The 21,411-nt window shown below is 46.4% G+C and overlaps 1 protein-coding gene across 3 annotated transcripts in view; it reads right to left on the reverse strand.

Moving 5' to 3' along the window:
• Positions 1-21,411, reverse strand: part of LOC115114504 (zinc finger protein 521-like) — a 173,434-nt gene that overhangs the window by 54,952 nt on the left and 97,071 nt on the right. The window lies entirely within an intron of this gene.

Consider the following 21,411-nt stretch of genomic DNA (forward strand, 5'->3'; position numbering starts at 1 on the left):
CAGGAAAAAGTTTGGGGACCCCTGCTCCAGATACTCAACTAGTCTAAAGAAGGCCAGTTTCATTTCTTCTTTAATCAGAACAACATTTTTCAGCTGTGCTAACATAACTGCAAAAGGGTTTTCTAATGTTCAATTAGCCTTTTAAAATGATAAACTTGGATTAGCTAACACAACGTGCCATTGGAACACAGGCGTGATGGTTGCTGATAATGGGTCTCTGTACACCTATGGAGATATAATTTTCCGTTTCCAGCTATAATAGTAATTTACAACATTAACAATGTCTACACTGTATTTCTGATCATTTTGATGTTATTTTAATGGACAAAAAAATGTGCTTTTCTTTCAAAAACAAGGCCATTTCTAAGTGACCCCAAACTTTTGAACGATAGTATATATTATTTATTTTCTCCTCCTTCCCCCTTTAATTGAGCTCCAACACATTTGTGTCAAAGGCTCCTGCCTATAACTTTCGTGGCTCATACAACAGTAATATAATGTGTGATCTAGACCCATCAGGCATAAATTGGATGGCCAGTGTGGGGCCTAATTGCACAGGCGAGGTCTTGCACTTTGAACATGGCAAGCATCGCTCTTTTTGATTGGCTAACACGCAAATTAATTTCTGTGGGCGACTTGGTGTGGGCAAATGGGCTGTAGGGTGCAGTGCTACTGTAGCTTGATAAAGGGAAAGATGTAATGCATAAAAAACATCTAGGCTAATTTACAGATTGAAGTGGAAAATGTAAGAATAGCCAAGCGTGGGAACATATTCATTTTATAATCAACATTTAATAATAAACAATATGAGCAAGTGAGAATATTATAGATGTTTCAACATCTCAACGTTTACACACTTCCCTTTATTATCACCATGGCATTTTAACCGCTCTTTTTAACACCACTGTTGAATTCAATCTCATGGTTTTCAACCAAGATGAATACCCATGTTTTCATGTTATTACTAATACATGAGTTATAATTAATACATGAAATGAGATATTGCTCAAGGCAATGGCCAAAACAACTGTGAGTCTGCATCCATTCCCCTGTCACATTAGAATGTATGACACGTCTCTCCCTGACATTAGATTACCTCGGACCGATATTTCAGACCTTGATAGCTGAAATAAATGGCATTGGTTCAGACACTGATCCTTCCCTACTGCTCATTTGCTGCACAACGATCCGCTGACTCAGCATTCCGCAGAACCGAACTGCCCATCTCCTGAACTACACGCCAATAAAAACCCAGTGCACTCTGCTATCCATGCAGTTTGGCCTGTACTCTGTCAAAATCCCCTTGTCCCGTGAAGCATGGGTCCAGGCATGGGGCCAGCGAGAGGGGGGTGAAGGGGGATGGAAGAAGGGTCCCTGGGTGCCTATCCAGGGCCAGGGCCCATCCTTCAGTCTCTACAGCCCAATGCCCACAACATGGGCCCAGGGTACCAGACGCGGAAACACACAATCCACCTAACCAGCTGCGGCCATCTAAAGCCCTGGAGGATCAGAGTGGGGGTTTACCGGATGGGCCTTGGGGAAATCTGGCAAAGCAACTCACAGATCTGGCAAAGCAACTCACCTTAACAACAATGGCCTGAGATGAACGGGACAGATTCGTCCTAGATCCACCTAGATGCCAGTGTTTTAAAACCCCCGCCCACACACTGCCAGTGACTTTCCCATTTGTACTTTTATGGTCAATTGTTGTTCCGATGCTCAAAGCACACATTAAACAACATGGGCTGGATCGCTCCACTAACAACATTTGGCAATGTTATAAAAAACGGGTAATTTCTGAAACCTGCAGCCGATTACAACAAGCTTTGCAAAATAATGTTAATAAAGCATTTTAATACCAAGTTAAATGTTATTGGTTTAATTCTTTACAAGGGAAGTGTAGTCTATGCTAAGATGTGCTACAGTATAGTACAGTAACTGTACAGTATAGTAATAAAACAATTAGAGGTATCTGTACCTGTTTTGGTGACTAGCTGCCTACAGTATAAGGGAGACTATCCACTGTATATCATGTAATACGATATAAAGTGACAATACAACCCAGCGACCTGGGCTGTTCTAGGAGGGCAATGGGAAACGTGTTACACAGCATAGTGAGTCTATTCATTTATTACATACAGAGCATGTTTATGCTCTATTTCACCATATGGCCAGCCCTCTTCTCCTTATAAGCCTGTCAAGGAGAATCCTCTACTACGACCTCAAAACAAACATTTAAAGATGGTCATGTCTGAATGAGCTCACATGACAAGCTATTGTCTTACTGTGTGTGTCTGGCTTAGTGGCTTAGGTATGGATGGAAAGATTTAAAAAACAATTTTATCACAGAAACCAGAGGAGTTGATTGTGTCGCCTGTAATTGTGCATTCCCCTTTGAAAGATGAGACATGGTGTGTGTGCACGTGTGTGCGTGCATATGTGTGTGCATAATTTGTGCATGTGTGTAAGAGAGCGACAGAGTTCTTTGATCCCCATTCAACCTGGCAGTCTGTGTATGTGTGTGTGTGTGTGTGTGTTCAGAGCACTCCATGCCTTTGCCCATATGTGCAGCCCTTGTTTGACCCTGGAGCACACTCCTGTTCCTTCAGAGACCTGACCTGCTTCATTATGCAGATAACTCTGCACCTGCCCAACCGTCTGACCTTGGGTGCATGCGTGTGTGTATTTGTGTGTGAGAGGGAGAGAGGTTTGCATATGTCTGTGAATCTAAGATACGTGATTGTTTGATACTGCATGTGTGTGCATGAAGAGTGTGTGTAAGACAATACAGTGCAAGTGGGATGACTCAGTGTGTGAGTGCACGAGTCTGTTCGGCACTGCTCGCCCCTGTAATGTAACTGTGTATAGGGGGACGGGTTTGTATGCGGCAGGGGAGCAGGGGTTGGATCACACTGGCAGCCTGTTCCTTAGTGAGAGTCAAGGGAGGAAGTCAGCCAGCGCGCCCCTATAGCTCCCTCATCGGGGTGAGGTCACTTCCTGTCGTTCCCCCAGCCTCCCCCAGGGCTGTCCAATCAGGACAGAGCATTCAGGAGCCCCCACCCTGGCCCGCTCTGCACCGACTGGAGCAGACTCTGGATATAGTTACAGAGCCACTGGGGACTAGAAGCTCTCTCTCTCTATATATATATTTCTCTCTCACCCCCCTCACCCTCCCTTCTCCCTCCACTCTCGTGAGTGTTCTGCCTCCACTGCCACCACCCTGTCCCCCTGCACTCATAAGCGAAATCTTTTAGATGAGAGCTTTTCTGTTCCTGCTCCCTCTAAGCGTCCCTGACACCAGCAAAGTAAGTCCATCTGCATATCCACAGGGCATGGTGGCACATCCAAGGTTCATGGTTTATGTATTTCACGGCTCCTGAAAAACACAAACATCTAATATCTTTCCCATGTGTAAGGAGAGAGGGAGACGGGGTAGAAAAACTATTTAAAAAAAGGACAGCCTTTATTATTTATTCTTGTGTTTCCTCTTCAGCAACCAGGCTGAAGTTAATGTTCTGTTGAAGGTTGTTTGGGACACTGGGGTTTGTTTTCCTTTCGGTTTCGTCTGGATGTTCAAGTACAGCTTTGTATACACTGAGAGTACAAAACATTATTAACATCTTCCTAATATTGAATTGCCCTCAGAAGAGAGTCAATTAATCGGGGCCTGGGCTCTACAAGGTGTCAAAAGCGTTCCACAGGGATGCTGGTCCAATGTTGACTCCAATGCTTCCCATTGTTGTGTCAAGTTGGCTGGATGTCCTTTGGGTGGTGAGTAAGAGTGTGAATCTGTGTGTGTGCGCAGTACAAGTATGTGTGAGGATTTAGAGTGGATATAGTGCGCACTAGTGAATACAGTTGCTGAAAGACGCTACTGATATTTCTCAAATACTCTCAGGTATTGGGTATTCTCACAAATTTGACCAAAATTAAGTATGTTGCACTACAGGGCTTAATTAAAATATGTATCCTAGCCAAGTCCCCTCCTCATCCCCTACCCCTTACATACTACCCTATATAAACAATTCTGCTTCAGAGCAGGTCCAGTTGAAAGGGGACTTCAGGATCACTTCATAGTAATCTGATAGTTAGATTTACACTTCTCTCTGTCGCACTGTGAATCTTACTCACAAGCTCCCTCTTAAAGGAACCAAGTCTGCCCACTTCTCAAAATCAGGCAACAACCTCTAACAAAGTTGTGGAGACAAAACAAAAGATGTCAACCAAAGACGTTAAAGAAGGCCATTTTCCTCAGGTGAGAATAATTAGAAAACAGTAGTCATAGAAAAGGAATTGGAAACACGGTAGACTAAACAAACTACAATCGAGGTCAAGTCAAGGTTGAGGTCACACTCAGACTGCAGTCTCTCAACAAGGTATTATTTGTGCTCAATCAGGTCTAAAGATGATAGGCTTCAGACTGCAATATGGTGTACTATAGGTCACATAAAACACACCAAGAAACATCTGAGGAAATTGCCTGGCATTAAAACCCAGAGTAGTCCACAGCTGTTTCTGAAAGACTCAGTTACATATCCTGCATTCAAACATCTTTCAACTTACACACTCTCTGAAATGCTACTTGTGACTGCAATACTTTTTGAAATTGTGAGAAGGCAAGAGAAGGATATAATTTGTTTTTTTAGAGGACATACTAGCATATAGAGTAAAGCTATGGTGTTGTGTGTATGGTGGCAGAGTTCAGTAGACAGCTCTGAGGCTGTAAACAGTAGGTGGGTTTACTTGGCTCTACATCTCCATGGGAACTATCCATTAACAGATAATGGGGGAAAATCTGAGTGATTAAGGCCCAGGGAATTATGGGTGAATACAAATACATCTCCGTGTGGTGGAGTGAGTGTATATGTGTGTTCTCTGGAGATATAGAACCACTTCTCATGTGGAACTCGGTTCATTTTAGAGATACTAGAAGGCCCATTAGTGTGTTGAGAAGAGAAAGGGGGCGGGATATGGATGTAGCTGGTAGATGGGAGCTACTGTAGCTAGCGCACAGGGACCAGGCTCCCCCTGGACCACGGCTGATTGGCTCCCCGTGAACCTAGGCTGATTGGAGAACTGGCACCTGGAGGGGAATATGCCTAATATTTATATCCTGCCTTCTCAGTTTAAAGAGGAGGACATGCCATTATGAACAACATTATAGAATAAAATCCTATTTAAACGTCCTGAACATCACCCTCATTACTATACAGGTATGATGATAATGATGCCCTAGTATGGTCAAATGCCAGCTAATAACCTCATTAAGACTGATAAAACTTCCTTTATAGCAGCTATAAACAATAAGAATAGAGGAGAGATGTGTAGCAGAGAAGTGTACTCATGTCAAAACAGAGAGAAGACATGAATTGAAGTGAGAGTATAAGGGAATCGGGACAATCACAAGGAGAGAACAGGAAGTGGAAACCAATGTGCCACAGACAGACAGAAAGAAAAACCCCAATGTCAGGGTCCCATGCTTGTGCCATGTCTGTGTGACTTTTACTTCAAACCTCCAGAGTGAACTGAACTAAGGGGTGAGGTTGTCGGGTGACAGTGGTGGCGACGACCTTACAAGCGAGTTGCCGCTGGCATCTGGGGGTTGGCGGGATATAGTTCTACGTCCCAAATGGGAATAGGGTGTGATTTGGGACGCAGCCTAAGTCTCTGGGAGATTGTCAGGCCTGATGCATGGCTGAACTTGAACCTGGACGCACAGTGGTGCACAGTGCACAGCGCAGGGTGTAAGTGCTAATCAGAGCACAGCTAGTCTTATGCTAGCCACTTTCTCGCTCTCTTTCTCTCTCTACACCGCCGGCATTATCCGTCTCACACCATCCCCTAGCGGCCAGGTTGGCTAGGTCACAGGCACCTTCTAACTGCCAAACTGGTATTGAGATAAACAAGTGTAAGGCCTGAAGACAGTATAAAAGGCGTAGCCAACTAGAACACCTTGAAGAGGGCAGCACACTGTAATATCTGGGTTATCTGTGAGCTATAAGGTGTCTGTTCTATATCATAGCCTCTTTATGGGTTATGCATAGTAGACAGTAGACCTATACAATGCATAAAAAACGTTGCTAAATAGTCACTAAAAGACAAACTTAACAATCAACATGGTAAAATACATACAGTATGAGCTAATAGTCACTGTCTGCCACCAAGATGGCTAATATCAGGTAAGTAATAAGAACATCAAAACATTGGGCATGTGGCATTTTTCTCTCAGTACTCAGCTGAAGTTAAGGATGCTGCTGTAGGGAAGTGTGTGCTACACTCAAACAGTGAAACCAGAGAAGAGCTGGTGTTTACACACTACTTAGGTAGTATATGATCCTCTGACTGTCTGCCATTTTTTTGCTTAATAGCTACAGTTAAAGCAAGAAGACACACTGGTTATAACTCAAATTAATAGTTGGTAGGTCTTTGGGGCTGCAGTTCACCAAAATGCACACATAAAACCCCCACCATAGCAAAGGGGAGAGCAGAGCAGAAGACTTGTTAACGAATTATGTGTAGGCACTGCAGCTTGAGGCCAGGTATGGAGGTCCATGGGGGCCAAACAGTGCAGGTTAGCTGCTGAGATGGATGGTATTGAAACATTAGACCCCCTGCAGCCACACAAACACAATTCTGCAGTCAACTGCTCTCATTTACTTCATCCATGCCCCATTCTAAACTAATGGGGCCTTTTCTTGTTGGGAGAAAATAAAGGTCAAATGACTATAGCCCTGCTATTTCACAGCACAAGGAGGCTCTGACTGGCTCTCAATGCAACCCGCTGCCGAAAGAAAGAGAGAAAAAGACAGAAGTGCATCAGACAAAAAAGCTAACAGGCAAAGAAGCACAAGTAAGGGAGGTAGAGCAGGGACAACTCTAACAAGAATCTGTCTTTCTGCCCATGAAAAGAGTAAGTGGCCTAAATGTAAAAAGTTAATTATGACACACTTGCAAGGGCCTTTCTTCGCTATTCACATGGTGGCAGCTGCGTTGTGCAGGCTCTATGGTGTCCGTCCACACAAAGAAGCAGGAGGGAGGATAGATGGCTGGAGAGCGGGTAGAGATGGAGAAAGGTCCCTTGGCTGGTCTCGCGGCATGGAGCACTGTACAATTAGCCAGCCCCTGCGTTCTGCTAGCTTATAATTATCAGCGCTCTCTTTAATTGACTCCCTTAGCCTGGTGCAGAGGGACCCCACCACCACCTCCTCCCTTCAATACAACCCCCCCACCCCACACCCCTCCGCTCAGCGCAGACCACGGAGCATCGAGCACCACGCCGGGCTCTCCAAAGTCATTTATAAAAGCGCTCATATTTTCAACACAAAAAAGAGAGGGGAACATTTGGTGAGAGAGAATTCATCATCAGGTATCTAGAGGTTTTCCTTAATAGAAAAGCCGAGTCCCACTGAGCGCTCCTTGTAGCGGCCAGCCACGCATGCTCAGGACCAGCAAGCCACCGTTCGCAGCGGGTCAGCTAGACATTAGCATAATTTTATATAACACAGCCACGCTGGAAATTTAATACATCTCAGCAAATATGAGACAGGCATTTTGCATAATGTTTTAAATTATTTTCTGTGAGCGACATACCTACCTGTCTATACACTCTTAGAAAAAAAGGTGTTATCTCGAACCTTAAAGGGTTCTTTGGCTGTCCTCATAGGAGAACCCTTTCAAGAACCCTTTTTGATTGTCGGTAGAACCCTTTTGGGTTCAATGTAGAACCCTCTCCAGAAAAGGTTCAACTTGGAACCCAAAAGGGTTCTCCTTATGGGGACAGCCCCCTTTTGGAAACCTTTTTTTCTAAGAGTGTAGTCTAGTTTATTCTCTAGTCTCTCCTTGTCCCTCCTCTCCACGTCGCTCTCCTGTCCTGTTTTTCTCTCTCTCTCTCCCTTGCTCCCTCTCTCCCCCGTTCTCGCCCCATGGTGCTGATCTCACTAGGAGAAGAGAAGTTCATTACCGCAGCTAAATCAGAATTAGTCCCTTCATTTTGACAGGGCGAACTTCATTAGAAAGGCCCTTCCTTAATCCAGCCGGGAAGACTGATGAATCTACATGGGGCCCATAATTTGCTTCAGACAGCATATTCAGCTACTTCATACTCAGAGGAGGCTGGTGGAAGGAGCTATAGGAGGACAGGCTCGTTGTAATAGCTCTAATGGAATCAATTGAATGGTACCAAACACATCAAACAAATGGAAACAAGGTGTTTGACTCCGTTCCATTGATTCCATTTCAGCCATTACAATGAGCCTGTACACATATAGCTTCTCTCACCAGCCTCCTGTTTCCTCCTCCTTTCCTTTTCCCTCTCCCCCTTCTATCTTGCCTTATGCATTTACACTTACATTTTTATTAGATAAAGAACAAGAAACTGAGAGAGGAACTTGAGTTAGGAAAACACCTGCATATAATGAAGTAATGGGAGCAGAGAGGGTGTAAAGAGAGAGGAAGTTATGCTGTTTGAAATGTCCCGTCTCCCCAACAGACCTTGGAGCCTCTGGGGCTGAACGACTACAGTATGGCTGGGTTGGTTGGCGGACACTCAAATACAGAACAGACAGTGGACTCAGTCGGTTAGTTCAAATATGAACTAATAGTCTACAAGGCCACATACACATGAGAGAGAGATATAGAGTAGCAAAATTGATATCCACTATGTCTGTGTTTTTGGGTGAAAGTGGAATCCTGTCAAATTTTGTCCCAAAACCCCAACAATATCATACAGTTTTATAAGCCTGCGTTGCGTTCGACACACCCCATCCACCACTGCAGTTCACCAGAATCAACACAACACCCCAAAATCCAGAGACGTGGATGAGGACAGTCAGTCCCCGACTGGCATCCACTGTGTCATCACTGTGCCTGTTGACTGGTGTCAAGCAGATGTGGCACTTGGAATTGCAGTTACTCTCGCTTACGCCCCCCCCCCGCCCCCCCCACCTGCCAGGCCTCCCTCCCCAAGCTGGCCCCTGGAGAGCTCGAGAGCTCTGAGCTGGGGCACCCCTTTGCCACCCCTTGTCTAATATAGTGTGCATGCACACACAGTCTCTCGGAGTGGCAATAACACATGCACGCACACACACACACACACATACTCATGCACCCACGCACATTTACCCATAAAATCACAGACACACATACACAAGTGCGACACGCCATTGAAGGAAAGCACTTCACCCATAATTTATATTCTCACTCATCTACATAAAGATTGAATATATGATAAACAAACAGATACCAGGAATTGAGTCAATATATGTTCAAATTCAAATGTGCATCATCTGGGACACGGCTCAGCTTGTGTGCCTCTGGTCTCCTCTAGCCACTGACTGCACCTGACTTCTGTTGCCATAGTTTCCATTATCTGAACCCATCGAAATGAAAGGACAGAAAAGGACACGCAAGAAGATGACTCACTAATCCAATAAATAAAAGGGTGTCTACTAGATGTCATAACCCCAAGAATAGCACCGTTGCACCATAGCATTGTTCCATATGAAGAGACTCCATATATTAATAAACATGATTAAACCAGATCCGGCCTGTTTTTTTCCATCCAGTCCGGCATCAGAGTAGGATTTCCCAGAGGCCTACTAGTCTATCTGTCCAAGTCTTCCATCCCTCCATCCCCATACCATCTTTCTGTCTATTTTTCCTCCTCCTCAGTCGATTCTCTGAAGCATACGTGGAGCTGTAAACGATTGAGTCCGCTCTCAAATCACACAGACGTCCTGAAATAGTTGACAGGACCCGGAGGGGCTAAAGATCACTGCAGAGGAAGCCACAGAGGCCTTCCTGTCAGAACAGACTCAGGGCTTTTTCAGGGCCAGGGGTGAGGGGGGTGATGGGGTGAGGGGGTGAGCGAAGCCAGGGAGGGAGAGCCAGAGAGCCTCAGAGCCACAGACATGACATACATTTTATTACACTTAAACCAACTGTGGGTTCAACTCAGAAACCTTGGACTTGCATAGGAGTCTCAGAGGAAAAAGTATGGAGAAAGTGGAGGTGGGAAGAGTGACTTTTAAAAAGAGCACAATGGTGATGTGGACAAAGAGAAAGGAGGCAGTGGACTAATTGCTTAGGGGGTTTGTCTGAATATTTGTTGTGCTAAGTTATTTTGTTCAAAGCTCATGGCTTGTGCCTATTGAGATGAAGATACACTAAATATACAAAAGTACGCCCCTTCAAATTCGTGGATTTGGCTATTTCAGCCACACCCGTTGCTGTGTGCTAAAATCGAGCACACATCCATGCCATCTCCATAGACAAACAGTGGCAGTAGAATGGCCTTATTAAAGAGGTCAGTGGCTTTCAACGTGGCACCTTCATAAGTCAGTTTGTCAACTGTAAGTGCTGTTATTGTGAAGTGGAAATGTCTAGGAGCAACCATGGCTCAACCTCGACCCTCTGATAGGCCACACAAGCTCACAGAAAGGGACCGCCGAGTGCAGAAGCCCGTAGCATGTAAAAATCGTCTGCCCTCTGTTGTAATAATCCCAAACGAGTTCCAAACTGCCTCTGGAAGCAACGTCAGCACAATAACTGTTCGTCAGTAGCTTCATGAAATGGGTTTCCATGGCCGAGCAGCCACACACAAGCCTCAGATCACCATGCGCAAATGCCAAGTGTCGGCTGGAGTGGTCTAAAGCTCGCCGCCATTGGACTCTGGAGCAGTGGAAAAGCGTTCTCTGGAGTGATGAATCAAGCTCCACCATCTGGAAGTCCGCCGGACAAATCTGGGTTTGACGGATGCCAGGAGAATGCTATCTGCCCCAATGCATATTGCCAACTGTAAACTTTGGTGGAGGAGGAATTATGGTCTGGGGCTGTTTTTCATGGTTCGGGCTAGGCCCCTTAGTTCAAGTGAAGGGAAATCTTAACGCTACAGCATACAATGGCATTCTAGGCTATTCTGTGCTTCCAACTTTGTGGCAACAGTTAGGGGAAAGCTTGTTCCTGTTTCAGCATGACAATGCCCCATGCACAAAGCGAGGTCCATACAGAAATGGTTTGTCGAGATTAGTGTGGAAGAACTTGACTAGCCTGCACAGAGCCCTGACCTCAATCCCATCGAACACCTTTGGGTTGAATGGGAACAGCGACTGTGAGCCACACCTAATCACCCAACATCAATGCTCAACCTCACTAATGCCCTTGCGGTTGAATGGAAACAAGCCCCCACAGCATTATTCCAACATCTAGTAGAAGGCCTTCCCAGGAGAGTGGAGTTTGTTTTACTAAAGCAACAAAGGGGGGTCCAACTCCATATTTATGTCCATGATTTTGGAATGAGATGTTTGACAAACAGGTGTCCACATACTGTTGGTCATGTTGTTTATATCCATGTTGAAGATGTCAATGAAAAGCATGCCTATGATCAGTATATATGATATGGCGCAGTGTACTACATTTCAATATCGCCATTTTTTCTATCCACTCTCATACCACCATGTTCAGTATATTACTTTAAGAAAGCTCTACTCTTGACCATTTCCACCCATTCTGAAAGAGACCTCCCATCAGGAGCCCAAAGGAGCCTAGAGACCCTCCTCATCTATCCTCCCTAGCCAACCTCCCCATCCACACTCCTCATTCCTCAGCCCTGCTCCTCATCCAACCCCCTCAGCCCTGCTCCTCGTCCAACCCCCTCAGCCCTGCTCCTCATCCAACCCCCTCAGCCCTGCTCCGCATCCAACCCCCTCAGCCCTGCTCCTCATCCAACTTCCTCAGCCCTGCTCCGCATCCAACCCCCTCAGCCCTGCTCCTCATCCAACTTCCTCAGCCCTGCTCCTCGTCCAACTTCCTCAGCCCTGCTCCTCATCCAACCCCCTCAACCCTGCTCCTCATCCAACCCCCTCAGCCCTGCTCCTCATCCAACTTCCTCAGCCCTTCTCCTCATCCAACTTCCTCAGCCCTGCTCCTCATCCAACTTCCTCAGCCCTGCTCCTCATCCAACTTCCTCAGCCCTCCTCCTCATCCAACTTCCTCAGCCCTGCTCCTCATCCAACTTCCTCAGCCCTGCTCCTCATCCAACCCCCTCAGCCCTGCTCCTCATCCAACCCCCTCAGCCCTGCTCCTCATCCAACCCCTCAGCCCTGCTCCTCGTCCAACCTCCTCAGCCCTGCTCCTCATCCAACCCCCTCAGCCCTGCTCCTCATCCAACCCCCTCAGCCCTGCTCCTCATCCAACTTCCTCAGCCCTGCTCCTCATCCAACTTCCTCAGCCCTGCTCCTCATCCAACTTCCTCAGCCCTGCTCCTCATCCAACTTCCTCAGCCCTGCTCCTCATCCAACCCCCTCAGCCCTGCTCCTCATCCAACTTCCTCAGCCCTGCTCCTCATCCAACCCCCTCAGCCCTGCTCCTCATCCAACTTCCTCAGCCCTGCTCCTCGTCCAACTTCCTCGGCCCTGCTACTCATCCAAGCCACTTAACTCTACTCCCCAGCCCCTCTCCTCATCCCTCAGCCATGCTCCTCATCCCCAGCCTAGTCTACTCCTCATCCAACCTCCTCAGCCCTGTTCAGCACCTCTGCCAAGCATCTTATCCCCACACCTCCTCTTGTTCACTCCCCAGCCTAGTCTACTCTTCATTCAACCTCCTCCCCACACCTCCTCTTGTTCACTCCCCAGCCTCTTCTCCTCAGCTTTACTCTCTATGTTGACTGTTCTCTGATCGTTCTGTTTAGTTCCTCCCAGTAAACACAACAGCCTTGGTAGGGCCTGAGAGGAGGATAAGAGGATAGGAGAGAAAACAGCTCTTATCTCAGACATGCCCAGAGTGGTCTTTTCAGCGAGAGCGAGAGAGCAAAGAGAGACAGAGAGACAGTCCATAGCCTTGGAGAGAGACCACTTGTCCATTAAGACTGTCAGAGGATGCTCCTTGAATACAATAGGCCATATCTCCGAAGAGGTCTTTAGAGAGCACACTCAGTCTGGGGCAGCTGGGGGTTAGAGGAGAGGGGAGCACTATTAGAAGCTACAAGCCAACTATATTGTACACAGGGTCAAGCTGAATCTGCTCTCTGGCTTATCTCAGTCAGATAGATAGTCTGGCTACTATAACTTTGCTTGGAGGAAAAGCCCATCTCCTATCGTTCTCTAGTCATAGAGTTCCTATAAACAGACTCTATTGGGTAACACTGCATTCTGTGAAATAGCATTTACTATCTAGCGTGCTTTGGTTTACAAAGGATCTCTTGCTAGTGTTCAATTCCTTAGAGTATTATTAGAAAGGGTATAGAATTACAAAACACTATTGTTATCACGCACGGGGGTACCCTTGTTCATTACACTGCTATGAAGTCGAGGATTTACAATGATTCTATCAGTTCGGTTGAGCTTTTTTTACTATTTCCTTCCAGCTGTCAGAAGATGTACAGTACAAGATCACAAAACACCTTCAAACAGACTTCTGATATAATATCTAATATGTCTTCAAAACCCATTGGCAGCCATTGCTTGATTCCCCCATTGCTTTGCAGCGGGATTAAGGAAGTCGACGGAGAAACTTTTCATTTTCCTTAACCGGTTGCTACATGTGACATCAGAGTGCATGAGAATGTAACAGAATGGTACTATTCAGGGGAGGGAACCCTTGGTCTATCCATCAGCACATCCTTGGTGGGACAGAGGAGATTAAAACACCCTGTGTCTGACTGACTGCTCTCCAAGTCACACAAAAAGGCAACTAGTCCAATTTTACCTCTGACTACAACACCAACTGAGAACCAACCCTTCTGTCAAAACCCACAAAATAATACACCCCCCCCCCCCCCCCCAACAGAGTTTAGATGAATAGCAATAGGGAGGAGAGAGACAAAAGGGCTGAGAAGGCACCATCTCCCTCTGGTGCACGCCAACAGCAGGAGCCTGTGGGATTGTAACACTTTCAAACATTTCTGTTACTTTCTCAGAACATGTCTGATGCCGCGGCTCCGATGTGATGTGGTGTGTGGTGCTTCCTCATGCAGCAGCCTCGTAGTCCCACTGTACCACCGTACAACCGACTTGGCAACTCTGGCAAGTTCTGGTTACCCAGAAAAACATCACACACTCCTCACTGACTACACTTGCCATTTGTCATGACAAGATGAGGGGGAGGGAGGGAGGGAGGGAGGGAGGAAAGAGAGAGAGACAGAGAGAGAGAGAGACAGAGAGAGAGAGAGAGAGAGAGAGAGAGAGAGAGAGAGAGAGAGAGAGAATGTGATCAATGTGTGAACTAGTATCTGAGAAAATATAGTTCTGTATTCTGAGTTTGTTGTGTTTTAAGGAGGAAAGGATGGGGGGGTACTTCCTGTCGTTGTCACATTGTGTAGAGAACGCAGGCAGGATCGTGCCCTAAATGATTAACTGAAAACTGGATCTTTTACATTGGCGTCAGCAATTCAGCCAGGCGCCCTTATGGGGGAATTACTTTCTGTGTGTTTTTATTGAAGCCTGTGCCGAGTGGGCCCAAAAGCTCTGACAGGGGGCCCCCGCGGGCACTTGTCTTCACCTGCAAATCATAAGATGGAGAGATGAAGCTCCCTCTGTGTTCTCAATTATACCCCTCAACACCCCCCCATGTGCATGCACACACACACACACACACACACACCCACCCCAACCATCCCCGCCCAAAAACCAAGAGAGGGGTAGAGAAGAAAAGCCTTCAGTAATACAGTCCCGGCGGAGGGCTCCTCGATCGGGGCTCAGCTCGAAGCAGAGCAGCGGGCGCTAGCTGCTGGAACAGCTGACAGGCTCTATCCGACCGGTGGCCCCGGCAGCCCCGTCCCCCACGGCCTGTCAGAGCTTGCTCTACAGCGTGACGGTTAGTTGCTTCATCTCCAGGGACATGCCTCATAGGCCTACAACCTCTGCCCCTCGCTACTCCCTGCCCCTGTCCACACCCTTCACATGACAGGCCCGTCCTCTGACCCATAGAGGCTCCACAGCCTCACCCCGATAACGACTGCCAGTAGGGGGAGCCACAGGTTACATTCCCCCCTCCCTTCTTCTCACCTCTCCCTCTGTCCCCAGCGACTGGGATCCCACACATTCCAGCTCCTAGCACGCTCAGAGGAGGTATGGGGGGACGATTGAGGGTGTGCAGATGGGAGCCGGGGGGTGCAGAGAGAGGGTCGGGTGTAATTTAATCGTGGAGCACAGCTGCGCAAACAGGGGTATCAAGGAATGTCTGTCTGCTGAAGGAATGGACTTTGCATGAATGTCCCCACTTTCCCACCAAAACGGGCCGTTGTTCACGTCTTAATGAGTGGGAGTGTAACGATCCAGACAGCTTCTCTTTTTTTCTTTGCAGTAATCAGACTGTTAACACTGGAGCTGAGACACAGGGTAGCTAGTGCCTTGTTTCTGCCACTGCTGAAACCGACTCACTGACGGTTCATCTCCCTCCCTCTGTTTCTCTCTTCCTCCCTAGCTGTCTCTCTCTCCCTCTTCCTCTCCCACACTGGCTGTCTCTTTCTTTCTCACTGTCTGGTTGTCTCTCTCTCTCTCCGCTAAAGACCTCATCCAAGTTCCTGCTGTCTGACCTGTCAAAATACAGCCCTCTCACCCCACCTCACTAAAACCATCAAACAAAACAACCCAACAACTGCTAGTGGGGTCAGAGGGCAGCTGTTCTGGGTGCCTGGACACTGGTGGTGGCCCTGATTGGTTAAACGGGCAGCACGGAGAGAGAGAAAATGAAACAGGTTGTTTTTCAAAGTGAAATCTCCAGCTGACGGCTTATAGCCCCCACACACACACCCCACAGTTAGCTAGCTACAGTTTCTCTCACTGCTGTGTGTCTGTTTGTCTGTCAGAGTCTTAGTCCGTCCAAGCCATTTGGAAGGATTAGAAAAAGAAGGAGAAGAAAACAAAGCAAGAAAAAAGCACAGCACACTGGGGCTTCATAGTGATAGTGTACTGCATAGTGTATAGTAGTGCCTGAGGGATGGTTCAGAGACCATCAAAGAGTGTTAAACCTCTTGACCTTAACAGTCCCCAGTGGTGACCGTTGACCTCCCTGACCTCTGGCCCTCTGCCAGCCCCTCCTCACTGTGAGACAGGTGCAGGCATAAGAGTGGCCGACTGGCCGTACTATATCCCGCTGTCTTGCCTAAAACCTAAAACCATCCTCGCCTGACCTATCTGCACAGAGACCCTCCCCAATCTCAGACAGGAGTCAATATATCCCCTGGCGCAGGCTAGAGCTAGTGTGCTCCTGATATTGGTACTGTACACCCCCAAACTATTACCATACAGAACATTCCAATGTTCCAACAAGGTGTGATGCAAGTAATACGGGTGGTGGTATTTGTTTCAATTTGCTACATATAACACTGAACTAACAGTAGTTATGCTAAAATGCTAACCAGGATATACGTGGAGTGGAAGACAGAAATCGACCATCAGCAAAGCAGAGGAGGAGGAACTAGCTAAATGGAACAGGAGGAAGACAGAAATCGACCATCAGCAGAGCAGAGGAGGGGGAACTAGCTAAACGGAACAGGAGGAAGACAGACATCGACCATCAGCAGAGCAGAGGAGGGGGAACTAGCTAAATGGAACAGGAGGAAGACAGACATCGACCATCAGCAGAGCAGAGGAGGAGGAACTAGCTAAATGGAACAGGAGGAAGACAGACATCGACCATCAGCAGAGCAGAGGAGGGGGAACTAGCTAAATGGAACAGGAGGAAGATAGACATCGACCATCAGCAGAGCAGAGGAGGGGGAACTAGCTAAATGGAACAGGAGGAAGACAGACATCGACCATCACCAGAGCAGAGGAGGGGGAACTAGCTAAATGGAACAGGAGGAAGACAGACATCGACCATCAGCAGAGCAGAGGAGGGGGAACTAGCTAAATGGAACAGGAGGAAGATAGACATCGACCATCAGCAGAGCAGAGGAGGGGGAACTAGCTAAATGGAACAGGAGGAAGACAGACATCGACCATCAGCAGAGCAGAGGAGGGGGAACTAGCTAAATGGAACAGGAGGAAGACAGACATCGACCATCAGCAGAGCAGAGGAGGGGGAACTAGCTAAATGGAACAGGAGGAAGACAGACATCGACCATCAGCAGAGCAGAGGAGGGGGAACTAGCTAAATGGAACAGGAGGAAGACAGACATCGACCATCAGCAGAGCAGAGGAGGGGGAACTAGCTAAATGGAACAGGAGGAAGACAGACATCGACCATCAGCAGAGCAGAGGAGGAGGAACTAGCTAAATGGAACAGGAGGAAGACAGACATAGCCAGTTTACAAATGGATTAAGTTCCATTTTAAAAAGCATTTTGAAAAATTATACACACTGTTACATAAAACAAAACTGATGACTGTGGATATTTTTTAAGTGTTAGCGGCGTGCAGATCTAGAGTGGAATGGCACATCACGCCGCCCCGTTTCAGTTCCGCAGGCGGGTGAGCGGGATGGCGGGCGCCCGGTTCCAAGGTCGTGCCAGTCTTTCTTTCTTCAAATCCATTTCCTCTCCCTAGGCGCCACCCTCCCTCTCCCTCGTGTTGTTGGCCCAGTGATTCAGTGCCTTGCATTAAGAGCAATTCACCTGCCTCCGGCGTCCCAGCGGCACGGGTCCCCAGGGAAAACCAGGTGGAGCATAAAAAAAGTTCCACATATGGTAAAGTCAAGCTGCTCGGAGGCTGCTGAGTGTCTGCTGTGGGGATAGAGGCTCCTAAAAGGCCCAGCTGGTACTTAGAAAACGGCTTCTGCATTACTACACCTCAGTGCCTGTTTCGGCTCCCCTTTGGAAAGTGTTGGCCGGCGCTCACCACCACCAGCCATTTTAGATTTCTCCGTCTCTATACCCACCTCCCTCCCTCTCTCTCTCCCTCCCTCCCTCCCTCCAACTGGTTCTGTATCCAAATGAACATTTGGTCCTCCACTGCTGGTTAATCAAATTCCTCCATCTGGCCCCCCTATCCCTGTGGAACACAAAAGGTGCAGCCTGAGCCCTGGTCCAAGTGGATATTGGGAGGGAGGGAGGGAGGGAGGATGGGATTGAGGGGTGGAGGGGAGGGACTGCCTACCTAACTTACCCAGCCCAGTCAACTAGATCAGGAAGGGGAACAAGGGCCAGATCGGATGGGATAGTTTTGGGCAAACAGAACAGGAGGGAGCTACGAGGAACCAAGCATCACCTGCTGTTCATATAGAGCTCAGGGACATGGGAGGAGGGGAGTGAGGCTCAGTATGGCCATATGAGGGTATGGAATTATAGTTATCTTTGCATACACTGTAGAATAGGTACTGTACAGTACAGAATAGAGCATATTCATGCTATTAAGTCTCCCTGGCAGAAGGGGGTGCTATCCTCATAACACACAGCGTTAGGAGGAAATAAATACTAAAAGGAGATAGGAAAATAAGAAACGTTGATGCCTGGGGTTTTAAAAAAGTGACAGTTCACAGAAAAGCGAGGATTTGCTGGTTGGCTCCGTACATAATCTCCTGCTCAGTCAAAGAGAGCAGCTGAATGCCTAAGCCGGCTCTCTGATCAAAAAAAGCTACCTTAAGATATCACACAAAGCTTCAAATGATCTTTTAAACCCCCCAGGAGCGTGTAAAGCCTTCAGAAAAATATCTTAACTACATATTTATCAGACTACAACTGTCAAAAAAGCAGCCCTGCTGTATGTCGTCAAATTGGGTTAAAAATACAATACACTCTTCAAAATACATCACTCACAGGAGTGACATATCCATTGTTTAATTCACACTCTTATATTCAGCACTAGAATCCAAAGAATGGCACAGACAGTGAAAGAAAATGTGCCACAGATAATGAAAAGAGAGAGAGAGAGAGAGAGAGAGAGAGAGAGAGAGAGAGAGAGAGAGAGAGGGAGAGAGAGGGAGAGGGACTTCATTATTATTTTAGATTTTTTTTTACTCAAACCACCCATGGGCCAGATTGGACCCCTGATCTGGCCAGCGGGCCTTATGTTTGACACCCCTGCTCTAGACTCTCCAGAGTTATAGCTCTCCCTACAGGTGTCGGATCTTAATTTGATCACTCTGTTGTCGCTGAGAATTTACATAAATTCACCTGCATTATCACATGTTTAATTAACCAGTATTGCACTTTTCATATAGCCTAATTTTGGCCAGCTAATAGCCTAACCACCAATCAAGAAACATTACATTGGCACAGATCCTGTTGCTGTAGGATTATTTTGCTGCGACAATACTGGCCATAAGATCCTACATCTGTATACCAGTCTCATAATATATATTGTTCATGTCCAACCATTCCCTCTCCCTCTGCCAGGTGGCAAAACATGTGTCAATAATTAAACTGCTTTTACATAACAGGATACAGGAACACAATGCAATTTGTTCACCATATTTCATTGTGCCTTTACGGAAGCACATGAGAGTGAAAGTAATTAATCAAACCACTGGAATATGTGAACAGCAATTTCCACCTAATGGCACTTACAGGGATTGGATCCCTTAAGCACCACGTTGTGTCTACAAAACGAGCCCGATTCATTTTCTATCTACACAATATCAGACAATAAAATGCAGGCGTGGCCGTGGACATTATACCGTTCCATTTATTCCAGACATTACAGTGAGCCCATCCTCCTATAGCTCCTCCCACCAGCCTCCTCTGGTGGACATATTGGCCTATGAAGAACCCTGACATTTCACTCTTCGCAGTACTACACCATGTGTAAAAACACAATACTTTGAGGGTTGGAATGGACGCTAATTTTAATGATCTTGGCTTCACCTCAAACCTGAGTGTTTGTTCTGTATTCACTTAACCACACCAGCAGGCTATACTAAACCACTGTGGCCCTCTGAGGGACGGCCCTCCAGAAGACGACCATACACTGCTTTTAGTGAGGAGGTGGACCTAGCCTAAATGGCACCCATGTCCCTAAAAGTGTTTTCTCTTTCCCTCTTCTCCCTCACTTCTCTCTCCATCTTCACTCTCTCCAAAGACTTCTCTAAGTGCAGCATCTTGTTTCAGTAATTCAGCCAGGGCAGAGACAGTGGAGGGAGGAAACTAATCTCTCTCTCTCTCTCTCTGTAAGGTTTCTTGGGCAGTTCTGGACTTTTGGATGGGACAGTGTTATGGGAAAGAGTGCCGTTGCGTTTAAGGTCTTCGTTACATCGAGGTTTCATCTTGAGTGTTTTTTTAATCGGCCTTTAAAACAAAGTCGTTAAACAAACAAAGCTACTATTGCTACTGATACAGAATCTATATAACAAATACCAAGTTGTTAACACTATATAATTTGAAGGGATAAATAACAATTCCCTGTACAGTAGCAAACATATTTTAGTCCCAATTTTTAGGCCATCTTTGTAGACCTGCATGCTAAAAACAAACATTAAAGGCCAAGCTTTTAGTAAGTTGCATAGGTAAACCCCAGAACTATAAAAATACAAGATCACTAAATAATTAATATGCATGCCTTTATCATTACTTTTACTGCACCATTTCAAATAGAGAGATAGAGAAAGTGGGTAAAGATCAGTTTATACTTGGTCTAACGACATGTCTGTAGACAATTAGAAAGTGAAAAGTGTAGCAGCTCAAAATGTAATTCATACTCTGGTGGAATGCCTGTAGACCGTCGCTGTAACTGGTGGTGTCTGCGACTGTCGCAACATCCGTTGTCGTGGTTACTGGGCTGCTACAGCAACAAGTCCAAATCCACCAGTGACCAGATGTGCAGGAGTTTTTAAAATTCACAATCACAACCGTAACCCATTTTCTGTAAGCTAGCCATCCTTACCTTGTAAATAACTATGTTTGTTGTGGGTTATTTTTCATGTAATAATGAATAAAATGTTAGTAAAGTTAAGACGTTGTCAGCTATACTCTGGTCATTATTTGAACTATCTAGCCAGCTAGTTAGCTAGCTATCAAGCTAGCAACGAACCAAAACATTGTTTAGAAAGTTGCTTTTAGTTGCCTGGCTAAATTCATTTTAAAAATAGAGCAAATACGCTATTCGGAGCACTGAGCTGCTGATATCATGCAGAGACTGTCGTTTTGTGTTTATACCTTTTCATAACTACAACAAGAAGTTTGATGTCACTGCGACAACTGTCTACAGACATGTATATGGACCAACTATAAACCAGCCTTAATTCTGCATTTGTGAGAGAGAAAGAGATAAGATTGAGAGATTGAAAAACACACACAACCCACTGGGCACACACTGGTTGAATCAACATTGTTTCCACATCATTTCAAATAAATTATGTTGAACCAACGTGGAATAGATGTTGAATTGACGTCTGTGCCCAGTGGGGAACCAGCACACTCCATATAACTTCAAAGGCCATATACAGTACTGTAACAAATACAAATACAGGAACTACTAGAGCTAGTCTAACAAGACATACAGGGTGACAAAATAGCCATAAATGAGAAAAATAAAAGGAC

The sequence above is a fragment of the Oncorhynchus nerka genome, linkage group LG9b, assembly GCF_034236695.1.
Source record: "Oncorhynchus nerka isolate Pitt River linkage group LG9b, Oner_Uvic_2.0, whole genome shotgun sequence".
NCBI lineage: Eukaryota > Metazoa > Chordata > Actinopteri > Salmoniformes > Salmonidae > Oncorhynchus > Oncorhynchus nerka.